We start from the raw sequence: 12,928 nt of genomic DNA on the forward strand, positions 1-12,928 counted from the left end.
CATGTGGCTTGTCCTTTATACTGTTTTTGGTAAGCATAGCCGAGGCTTCTGTGATATGTCAGGATGGGGTGTCTCACAGCTGAACTTGAAGGCATACCCAGGAGACTCCCTTGTATCTATTACTAGAAACAATACCCATTGTTTGGGGAAAGGCCAGCACCTGCATCATTGCAGCCTGCTGCCCTGTCCAAGGAGGAGGTAGGGATGTACAGGGCTTGACCCATCATACTGCTCCCACCTTGGTGGCTCTGAGCCTCCTCCTTTTTCTGGATTCCTCCCTCACTTGGTCTGGTGCACTTTTGACATAGAGCAGACTTCTCCCATACCCATCCTAGGCTGTAGTTTTTCTTCTTTAATCCATTCTTGCCTATTTTCTCACTTTGATAGATTCTTTATAGCTTCTAGTTCACCCGGAGTTTCCCTTGTTCTTTTCCATCAGGACTATGTATTTATTTGCTTACTTTAAAATATCTTTTTACTGATTTCTATGAAGTTGGTATAAGAGGGAGTGACAATCTGTCATGGAACTTTTTTTTTTTTTTTTTAATATATAATGAAATCCAGCTCCAAGCCACCATCTCACATAGTTGTAAAAAAAATTAATCTCAGCCATTTTAGGTGGTACCCCCATGGTTACAGAATGGTCCTGGGGATGTCTTATGAGGAGATAATTATCCGGGGAGCTGATCTTTGGTCTGCCCCAGTTATCCCTGAGATGCCCATTGCCAAGACCTATTGCTAGTCCTGCTGCTTCTGTATCATCATGAAACCTTTGAAAAATGATGATCTTCTTGTGCCTGGGGTCCAGTCTCTCTGTGCACAACATAGGGCATTTCCCCCTGAGGTCCAGCTACCTTCCTGAGCCATCGTGAGGGACTTGGTGGTGGGTTCTAAGTTCCTGCCTCTGCCGCCCTTTTCTAGTTTAGGGGACTCTCCCTTATTTTTTTTCATTTCTTTTGCGTTGCTCCATCCTTTCCCAGACACTCATTTTCTCCTTTCCATTCTCAGGGTGTAATTCCCAAAAGAATGATGTTATTGTGTGGTGTTGAGTCAATCCGAACTCACAGTAATCCTGTAGGACAGAGAAGAACTGCCCCTTTGGACTTCTTAGGCTGTAATCTTTGTGGGAGCAGATCATCAGGTGTTTTCCCCCACAGAGCCACTGGGCAGGTTGGAACTGCCAACTTTTCAGTTAGCAGTTGAGTGTGTAACCATTGTACAACCAGGGCTTCTAAAAGAGTGATAAGCTTCCAGAAAAGTCTACTTCTGAGTCTATGTCTAAAGAAAGGAAACACAAATACTTCCTTAAATTTGGCAAAGAAAAAAATCCAGGGAATACAGTACAAGTAGCTTTCATTCTTTCTCATTTGTTCCAGTTCCTTTTGCCTCGTAATAAGTCACAAAGCTCAGTGGTGTAAAATAACCATTTTATTATGTTCATAGGAGCCCTGCTGGCATGGTGGTTAAAGTGCTCAGCTGCTAAGAAAAGGGTTGGGAGTTCGAACCCACTAGCTACTCCATGGAAGAAAGATGTGGCAGTCTGCTTCCGTAAAGATTACAGCCTTGGAAACACTACGGGGCAGTTCTACTCTGTCCTGTGGGGTAGGTATGAGTTAGAATCAACTTGATGGCAGTGGGTTTGGTTTTTGATAGTGTTCTTGGATTCTGTGGATGAGGAATTTGGACAGGGTAATGTGGTCCTCTGACTGTGAGCTAGAATCGTCTGGAAATGTCTTCAGTCACATATTTGGTGGTTAGTGTTGGCTGTCAGCTAGGATCTCAGCTGTGTATTAGCCTAAACTCCTATATGTGCCCTTTCCAAATGATCTCTCCGCACGGGCTAGTCTGGACTTGCTCACAACCTGGTGGCTGGGTTCCAAGCACCAGCTTCCTAAGAGAGCAAGGCAGAAGTGCATGGCATTTGTGTAATCTGGCCTTGAAAGTTACATAGGGTCACTCCCACTTACCATATTGATAAAATAATCAAAAAGTTCAAGAAGAGGGGACAGAAAGTCTATAACTACATGAGAGGGATAACAAGGTCACATTGCAGAATCAGCATGTGGGATGGGAGATGGAATGGGGGGAATCTTTGGAAAACACGAGCTAGCAAAAGCTACCTCTCAGCCACAAAAATTTGCAGTCCTTTTACATGCAAAATACATTCCCTCCCTTTCCCAAGATCCCCATATTAGTTCTTCCTCAGCATCACCGAGGGGTGGTTTGGGTAGGAGAGATTTTGCCTTTGCACACAAATCACCAACTTCCTCTGAAATGCACCCAAAATAAACATGCAATCTGAATAAAAACAGGGAGTGTGCTCTGCTGACAGCAGCTTCAAGACAACGCCTCTTGTCTCTATCGGTAGTCCCAGAAACCCCCCAAATAAATATACAGTAAAGCCTGTGAAAGCTGGAACATGTGTAAGGCCGAAACCTGTCAGAGAAGGAAAATGAAAATATTTTCCACTGACAGCCGTAGAAAAGTGATAAGACGGCTCCCTGTCAAAAGTGGAAAACTTGCAAGACCTGGAAAAACAAGGCAGTCCCATCGAGTTTCAGCTCTCACAGGTTTCGCTGTACAAAGTGGTGAAAACCAATGCGCTTGCTATGTAAATGCAGTTCCAGATGCATTCCTGGACCTTCCTTTCAGCCAGGTTGTTCTTCCCAGCGCTCCTGTGTAGAAATTCTGGAGCTGCCACTGCACAGCAGTGATCTTAAACTCAATATCTCAAAAGCTTATCTTGCCACGCATTATACATTGGAAACAAAAATGTTAACTTGAATATGTGTGAGTGGTAAGACTATTGATAGTTTTTTAAGTAATGTCCTGAATGTTCTAAAATTTCTTTAATTTTCTACAATAAATAGTACAGAAAGTCACCTATAGACAACCTCTCTGACAGACCGTTGGGTTGCCTACTCAATACCGTCCATCCTCCCTTCTTTCTGTTTCTTCTCCTTCTTCCTCTGCTCTCCTCTGGACACGGGGAACTGGCCTGGTTCTCCTTGATTCTCTTGCCCTCTGGCTTCTGATTGGGTTTGGCCAATGGGAGAACTGGCAGGAGATCAGTGGTAGAAGGAGAGAGGGCTTTGGGAATTTCTTTCCTTATTCTTCCTGTGCTGTGGCTCCGGTGGGCCTACATCCCTTGCAGCTACAGCTCCTGCTGAGTGGCTGCCCCATGGTTCTGGGTTTCACTGGGCTCAACTACACCATTCCCTCTCTTTCCCCCTTTAGGCTTAGGGAGGGAATTTCTTCTCACTGTTGCTATTTCTGAGTGTCTTCACATCCCTTATCGATTCCCTTACTGCTGCCCACACCTCTATAAATAATTCTTACATTAAGTTTTCTTCATAATCTCAACTGAGTGGTCTACATTTCCTGCTGAGACTCAGGTTGATTCATTCTTGAGGTACTGTTCGGTATTGGGCAAGTTTCTTACCTCTAGGACTTCCATTTCTTCATTTGCAAAATGATGGATTTGGACTAGATGACACCGGGTTGGGTTTGGTGTTTCTCAAAGGGAGTTCCATGGCAATATTTGGAAATGCTAGGCACTGTCTTAGGTACTATAGTTTCTTTCCTTTCCTTTCTTTCTTCTTTCTAGATGTACAGTATACAAGTTCTTCATGAAGTCTTAAGTGAAAAACTTAATTTCCTCTGTATAAAAACATTTCCTGGAATGAATCGACCATGGAATGTAATTTTAGATGCAAGTGAGTAAGATAATCTCTATGGTCCATTGTTGTTCTAAATTCTGTGACTCTTATCTGAGACTGAAAAGTGTCAACCCCAGACTTTTTGCCTTTTCCTGAACTCTGGGATTCTTTCTGCCACAGATGTGTTTGAACAGTGACAGATGGGAAAGACTCTTTTTTTCAGTGACCAGAATCTGTTCTGACAGCCTAGGGAGCCCTAAGTCAGCTGCACTATTGCCTTGTGCTATCTCTGAGTGTCACACGGAAGGAGGCTTGTCATAATATTTGAAGGTGGCTTGAAAGCAAACATTTTGTGTGTGAATGTTTTTCAGTTGTTTTCTTTGGTAATAATATAACATTAATGTGGATCAAAACTCAGGAAAATATATTCCCAAGTGTGGTTCAAATTCTCTGTGGTATTGTATTTTACTGGACTATTCTATGGACTAGAGTTTTTTTTTTTAATTTTTGTAAATATATAACAACAATCACCATTTTAATGCTTTTTCACAAGTACAATTTAGTGACATCGATTGTAGTAACCATGTTGGGCAACCATCACCACTGTCCATTGCCAAATTTTCCATCACCATAAGCTGAAACTCAGTGCTGCCTAAATAATGACTTCCCCGTTTTCCTTCCCTCCCACCCCTGGTAACCACTAATAAACTTTGGTCTCTATATATTTGCCTATTCTACCTATTTCATACGAGTGAGATCATGCAATATTTTGGACAGGAGAGTTTTCTTTTTTTTTTTTTTTCCTAACACTTTGTTCAACGATGGAATGGAGGTGTTATTACGTCTTTCAGTCCATTTTCTGTACCTTGCAAATGGTTCAAGGAAAACATACATTCACAGAGGGTAATTACTCAGGGTGAGGGACATAAACTGGGTCATAACTCCTTCACTGATGGATATGGAGCTATCTCCCAACCTCCAGTTCCCAATCTCAGAGCTAGGGGGGAAAAAGAACAAAACAAACAACACCTCATTTTCAGAAAATCCCATTATCAATACAGAGAGCATTCCCTCATTCTCTACACATCCATCTTATTTCCAGTTTGACTTCCCATCTTGTCAAAAGGAAAAGAAGTTTAGATCGTCGTCCAGTGTAGACCCATTTGCCTCGCCTGGGTTTGGTTACAATTTGTGGATTGTCCGGACTGGGAGGTGATCACCGGGAGGAGTTCAGATCAGTCATGAGAACGCTTATGTCCATCTGGGTTTGGTGAATGGATCCACTGCCTGGTGTCTGTGCAGAGGCCAGAAGGAGCCTCCAAATGATCAGGTACCCAGTGACGGAAGATGCACAGTCAGCACTGCCCACAGCACAGCGTCAATGTGCTAGATTTAAGCTTCCCAGAGGCCTATCCTTCTTCCTGGGCTGGTCTTGCTCCAGAACACCATGTCTTCATTGTTCACCATCCCTTTAAATTATACTGATTTTGCCTCAAGGAGTCCTGGATCCTGGTCTTCAATGCCCTGGTGAGCCTCGCAGCATGTGAAGCAGAGCTCGAATGTCATTGTCACTGAGGGGGAGTTCAAGTTGTAGAGGGTCCTCCTCCTGTGGATATGGATTCAGAAAGGCATGGGCCTTCTCCTGAAAATCCGTGGTTGAAAGGAGTTCATCTAAAAGGCTTGTGGTTTCTAGAAGTCCTGGTCAAGTGGAGGAGATGACTCTTGAATTGAATGTACCTGCTGCTGCCACAGGTGTGTCTCCGGTGTTCAGGCTACTGAAATGTCTCTTGGGTAGGTTCTCATTTTGCAGTCACACCCTGGGCTGCCTCACGGCCCCATTGCATGAGGGGAGTTGTGTTTTGCTGAGCCAGATCCTGCCATTGCTTCTTTCTGTTCTCAGGCTGAGAAGAGTCTTGGCCGTGCAATCCTGCTTCGCCAGTGTATTGGTTGTAATCCTGGCAATTTCCTCAGCACTGGGGCTAGGAAGGAGTCTGAGAATCTGACAGCCTCTTTCCTACAGTTGGTTCTGTGGGCAAGTGATTCAGATGTGTCACCGGGGCATGAGAAGTCTCTGCTGTCTGCACAGCCAGCGTGGGCTGGATCATCATGACACCTGGTGCCTAACTGGCACAGCCCTGGGCAGGATCCCAAGGAACAAAGGATGTCTGGGACCCAAGGAGAACAGGGAGAATGGTTTGGTTCCTACTGAAAGGATGGCAGGGTAGGCAAGATGAGATATGCTTGGGAGAGCGGCCAGGTTGCTTTGGTCAAGTTGAAGTGTCACGTGAGGTCTCTAAATTGGACTCTGCCAAAGAATTCACTGGCACCCTTGTGCTCTGCCCTGGGTTCTTAGCTCTTCAGTTCTGGAACCATTTGTGAATTCGGGATGCCGGAAGGCCTTTTCATTGAGCCAGTTCTTCCCTGGCTGAGATACCAGGGAATTGACTCTTCTTAAAGGCTTCAACTAGGAGACTGGTTTGAGATCTTGTGAGGGATGTCTGTTTTTGGCTGCTTTGGGGGAATTTTCTTGAGACCAAGGCTGAGGCTGCTCCTGACCCTGGAACAGCTCTTCTTCTAAAGTGCATCCAGAGCCAACTGGCTCTTCCAAGGTGTCTTGTTCTGTGGTTTTGGAACCCGATCTGAATTTTAGACTCTAGAATGCCAATTTCTTTGGCAAGTTCTTCTCTGGTAGTTATACTAGGGTAGGGGTTCTGTTCAAACTGTGCCTGCAGGCATCTCTTTGATTCGGCTTCGAAACCATCCTCTGTTATTGGCCTTGTGGCTTTTGTGAGTGACTTGAAGTGCCGGTCGAATCCATACTGGCAGGTCACTTGGATTGCATGGAAACTACTTGTCAGTGGAGCAGCTCCCAGACACACGACTCAGAAGCGAGACCTAGAATACTTTGTGGAGCAACAGAAAGGTCCCAAGCCCCTTTTTTAATAATACACTTCCATTGTAGCCCATCATTAAATATTTAAGATCTTTGAGGAAACCATTGAAGGGGAAGATGACTCATAAGTAGAAACAGAGGTTCTATCAGGAGATTTGGCAGCTGACATTTTACTTTGCTAACTATAACTTTGAGTTGGTGATCTCTGCTTTATACAGGTATGAACATTTTGTTCTGTGTTATCTGCAAGTGATGGAGAAGTTCACTTCACCTTGTACTTTTCACATTTTCATCAGCCTCTGCTAAAACATCTGTTGCTCCATCTTCCAATGGTTTACTTTGGGGTGGTGACATAGTGGTAAAACTAAACAGGTGAGTTGGTTTCGTGGATCAAACCATGGGTGGGGCAAAACCTTCCTGAATCTGTCCTGGGTTTGATGAGATGGTCCTGGGAGCTCCGGGGGCTAGGGGTGATGGGGTTGTGGTATGGCCAGTCACTAGGCCAAAGTTCCATGGAGAGTGGTTCTCCTGGGGCTAGGGAGTTTTTACAAGACAGCTTTTTCTTTTGTGATTATGTTATACCAGGAATCTGATTTACAATAGTCTGATGTAGTCCTTGTTCAGTCAAATAGTACATTAATACTTGTTCTTTCTAGATTTCCTTCTAAACATATTTGATAATCTAGAAAAGTCACTGTAGATTATATTTTAAAAAGATACATTAAGGTGTTAAAAATTCCAGAACAATGAATATACCTTAGTGCCATGTGTATCAATTTGGCTGAGCCATGATTCCCAGTATTGTGTGATTGTCCACCATTTTGTCGTCTGATGTGATTTTCCTGTGTGTTGTAAATCCTATCACTATGATGTTAATGAGATGGATTAGCAGCAGTTATACTGATGAGATCTACAAAATTAGATTGTGTTGTAACCCAATCTCTTTTGAAATATAAAAGAGAGAAGCAAGCCGAGAGGGGGAACTCATACCATCAAGAAAGCAGTACTGGGAGCAGAGTGCATCCTTTGGACCTGCGGTTCCTGTGCAGAGAAGCTCCTAGATCAAGGGAATATTGATGACAAGGACCTTCCTCCAGAGCTGACAGATAAAGAAAGCCTTCCCCTGGAGTTGGCATCCTGAATTTGGACTTGTAGCCTACTAGACTGTGAGAGAATAAATTTCTCTTTGTTGAAGCCATCCACTTGTGGTACTTCTGTTATAGCAGCACTAGATGACTAAGGCACTTAGTTAGAAAAAGACTCTTTAATCAAAATAAATAATTGTATGACTTGATTCCTAGCATTGACTTCACTTGGTAGGAAACCAGGGAAATGATTTGACTTTCATGGCATACACTTTGCCTTCTTTTTCTTTACCTGTCTCCCATCACAGAGGCTAAAAAACAGGGCCACTGACTCTCTCAGCCTCCTTTGCAGCTGATCCTATTCTAGACTACTTGAAAAAATAGGAAAGCATACAAAGAGACCTCTCTCATTCACCTGGTTATACCCTGCTTCCTACCTTCAACATCATGTACTGAGGATATGGTGTTTTTGGCTATGGCAGCCACCTTGCAGCCATAAGGGAAATCCAAGATCCTCACAGAAAGGTTGACCCTGTCACTGGAGCGATCATTTCTGGAACCACTTACATAGACTTCTCCCTCCATGTAATACTTAAATGGCTTTATTATTTCAATAAATTCAATTCAACAGTTGTTCATTGTGTTACTGTGTTAGGAGTCCCTGTGTGGTGCAAACACTTAATGTGCTTGGCTGCAATTGGAAGGATAGGAGGTTCTAGTCCACCCAGAGATACTCGGAAGGGAGTCCTGGTGATCTACGTCCAAAAAAATTAGCCAATGAAAACCCTATGAAGTGCAGTTCTACTCTGACACACATGGGGTTGCCATGAATTGGAAATTATTCTATGGCAACTGGTTTTTATAATGTGTTAGGCACCATTTGCAGATATCTTAAAGATATTGGTGAATGAAGATCTTTGCCTTCGTGGAGCTACATTCTAGTCTCTCTTAGTTGGGCACTCAGTTACCTATAGTTTAAAATATTTCCAAATGTCCATGGTATAGCCTAACCTTTTGTGGGTTGGGTGCAGTAGGAGGCTGGAGTTGGCTCCTACCAGCTCACAAGAACTGATGGTTAAATTTTGGGGGGTTTTGAGAACCAGTTGTTAAATAAGGCCATTATTAAAAATTAAATTATATAAGCTTATACTTTTAATTAAGCTTATAATTTGATGAATTATATTAAAAACAAAGTAATAAGTATGAAAAACCTCATCACGTCCTAATTATTTTTACTACCATCTAACCTTTTGAGGCTGTTCACTTTTCTTGTATTTGTATGGTACAAATTGTATGTAATAGCATGCTACTGTGTATCTCTTCCCAAGTTTAATTTCTGTGACATCCCACTGTAGTTTAAATCCGCCATGCTGAGAGTATGTATGCCATGGAAATTGGCAATTGCTACAAACAGGGGGAAACCCTGGTGGCACAGTGGTTAAGTGCTATGGCTGCTAACCAAAGAGTCGGCAGTTCGAATCCACCAGGCGCTCCTTGGAAACTCTATGGGGCAGTTCTACTCTGTCCTATAGGGTTGCTATGAGTTGGAATCGACTCGACAGCACTGGGCTTGGTTTGGTTTTGGTTTTACAAATCAGGGCTTCAGTTATTGTTTTAATGACTGTCTAGACTTGAAAGTGAGATGGAGAAAATGTTAATAATGTAGGTTAAACTGAAAGATTGTTGTGTATGTATGTAGTCATTACGTTTTGAGTAGCATAAAATTTTGAGGAAATAGTCTAGTATTTGAAAACTATAATTTGATTCAGCAAAGAAGTTGCTTTTGCCGTTGATGATCAAGTGAAATTCCAACAGATATCTACATAGTTTCCCCCTCACCTTACTCACTAACATAAAAATATGGACCAACATTCATGTCAAAACTACATACATGTATCAGTTGCTACAGATACAAGAAGCCCCTTGCCATCAAGTCAGTTCCGACTCAAAGCAACCTTACAGGACACAGTAGAAATGCCCCATAGGGTTTCTAAGGAGTGGCTGGGGGATTCAAACTGCCAACATTTTAGTTAGCAGTAAGTTTGGCAAAAATCAATAAAAGCATTCTCTGAGCACCAATTGTCTCTGTGGAATTAATTTACAATGAAGAGCATTGTACACTTTATTGTCATTTATAAATTATGTGATACACATCTTTTATATCACTAAAATTGATAATAAACTTATGTGCGTATATATTTGGGTGCAATTGTTTTTGGAAAGCCAGTTGCTAAACATTTACCAGCACACCACTGATTGGGTGGGATCAAGGAAGAAGTAGAATAAGAAAACAAATAAGAGGAAGAAGGACTGCCTGACTGCCCAGCCCAAACCATTTCTAGGATTGCACCAGTGCGTGGAATCCCTGTTCTTAGAAGCTCATACAGGGGCCTAGGCTTTGAATCTAGCACTGTGAGCAGTTGTCCAACCTGATCAGAGAAGTTAAACTAACCTCGCTGATTACAGAACCCACCCAAATAGCTCCCGCCCTGCACCGGGAAGGACTGTAGAAGCTATGAACCAGACTATTTTGATACAGTGCACATGATTTGGGTTATAAAACTGTCCACAGAGTATGTGACCCCAATCAGTCAAAGTTGAGAACATGCTATCAAGAGGTCATTCTGGTGCTCTGTCAACAGTGTAATGTATCTTCATAACATATCCCATTACATGCTGTTGTGGTCTACGCCCCATGGAGGAACTAGTATTTTGAGAACGTAAAGTAAAACACAAAATAAAAACATATTGATCTAAAAAGGTGTTCTGCGATATCGCTGGTCAGATTCTCCTTTATGAACCAAAAGCTTTGCTGATATGTAAAGTCTTCCAAACACCTCTAGGTAGACTTGAATCTCCAATTGTTCAGGTAGAGCACACTAACCATTTGTACCACCAGGGGCCCCAGAAAGACTGTCCATTAAACCCTTTTAAATGAGGTAAGTGAGATGCGACTGAATTTCACTATGGTCAAATTTTCTACCAGATGGGAGAAATAACCTTCTTTTTGTGAAGCAGTTGTCTGATAGTGCCCTTGGAGCTAGGCTGTGGCTTGCCTGCAAAAGCTTCCTTGTCCATTACCAACAAGAGTCCAAGCCTATGTGAGCGCTGGCAAAAAGGAAATTCATTTCACCACCAGAGGGCTGAAACCAGTGTGGATCATTTGTGAATGTTGTTATCCCTAGCTTGGATTGGGGGCAAAATAAATAAATACATAAAAGGTGAATGTAGAATAACTATTGACTGTTTAAAATTTCTTGGTGTATTGAAACTTCCATCCTGTTACCCCTCCCTCCCTCCATCAATTGTTTTTTAAAAATCTTGGTAAGTAAGGCCTGACCCAGAGGGGAGGAAGAGAAAGTCTCTTATGTTGTTCTTGTTGTTAGGTGCCTTTGAGTCGGTTCTGACTCATAGCGACCCTGTGCACAACAGAACGAAACACTGCCTGGTCCTGCGCCACTCTTACAGTCATTGTTATACTTGAGCTCATTGTTGCAGCCACTGTGTCAGTCCACCTCGTTGAGGGTCTTCCTCTTTTCCACTGACCATGTACTCTGCCAAGCATGATGTTCTTCTCCAGGGACTGATCCCTCCTGACAACATGTCCAAAGTATGTAAGATGCAGTCTTTCCACCCTTGCTTCTAAGGAGCATTCTGGTTGCACTTCTTCTAAGATGGGTTTATTTGTTCTTTTGGCAGTCCATGGTATATTCAATATTCTTTGCCAGCACCACAATTCAAAGGCGTCAGTTCTTCTTCGGTCTTCCTTATTCATCGTCCAGCTTTGATATGCATATGACGCGATTGAAAATACCATGGCTTGGGTCAGGGACACCTTAGTCTTCAAGGTGACATCTTTCAAAAAGATAATCATTTATCTTTGGTAAATGAGCTCAGCTCATTTGGAAATCTCACTGGATGTTTTTCCTTAATTAGGGAGAACAGATATCTCATTCCCACCTTTATGGAGAGAGGAATCATAACACACCTACTATTTACTTATCGACTATCTCGTTACCTAACATTTCGAATTTATGACGATAGTAAAAATCTACTATCCTACTATTTTTCACATTAAGGGCATATGTCTGGCAGTAACGAATGCTAAGATGTGAGGCGAGGGTAATGCTGGCTGTGATGGTTAAGGTCATGTATCAGCTTGGCTGGGCCATGATTCTCAGTGGTTTGGCAGTTATGTAATGATGTAATTTGGAAGTTATGTAATTTGGCATTTTGTGATCTGATGTGGTCATCCTCCATTTTTGCATTAACACTGATTTTTCGCATAACAACTGGTCTTTGGGACCTAACCAGGGCCGATAAGTTAGGAGTGGGTGTATAGCGGAAAGAAAAAGCTGGGCAGATAGAGCCAGGTTCACATTTTCATTCTGCCACTTGCTGTGTAATCTTGGGCAAGCCACTTGATTCCTCTGAGCCCTTATTTCCTCAGCTGTGGAATGTGTGTAATAATATCTGTCACATGGGTTACTGAATTTATTTCATGAAAAAATGTTTTTATGGCCTGAGGCATAGTGTCTGGCACTAGAATTTACTCAACAAAATTCGAGACCAACTGAAAGTTGAATAAGAAATGATACCTGCCTTTATGTAATTTTCAGTCTAGCAGACATTTGAAAACTAATTTGCTATGATATCAGCATAATCTCGTGATTTCCTATTTACCTCTCATGGCTATTGCCAAACTATTGCAATATTTTGGTGGGAGATAGTATGACTGGATCTCTTTGGGGGGAGAATGGAGACATTTATCCTTGGGGGGCAAGCCACAGATTGGGGCATTGTGAGTGTGCTTATTCTTTTTTTTTGGCCTCTTGTCTTTTTTAAAATTGTTGTTGAAAATGTACACAGCAAAACATACAGTAATTCAACATTGATTAAATTCTTCAAGATGTACAACCATTTGGACCCTTCTTTCCAAATTGTTCCTCCCCCATTAACAGGAACTCACTGCCCCACAAGCTTTCTATCTAACCTTTCGAGTTGCTGTTCTCAATTTGATCCCATATAGATAGTTCTTTAAAAGAAGCATGCTTATTCTTGATCAAATGAGACAATCTTCTTTTCTCTTTTTCCATCTCTACCCTCAACCCCTAAAAGCAAAAAACAAAACCATACGTTCAAGATCAAAACTCGCAGTGGTTGAAAAAAGGAAGGTGATGGAGAAGCCCAAACCAAACCCAAAAAACACATTGCTGTTGAGTCTATTCCAACTCATAGTGACCCTGTAGGACAGAGTAAAACTTCCCCATAGGGTTTCCAAGGCTCTCTGT

The sequence above is a fragment of the Elephas maximus genome, chromosome 23 (assembly GCF_024166365.1).
Source record: "Elephas maximus indicus isolate mEleMax1 chromosome 23, mEleMax1 primary haplotype, whole genome shotgun sequence".
Taxonomy (NCBI): Eukaryota; Metazoa; Chordata; class Mammalia; order Proboscidea; family Elephantidae; genus Elephas; species Elephas maximus.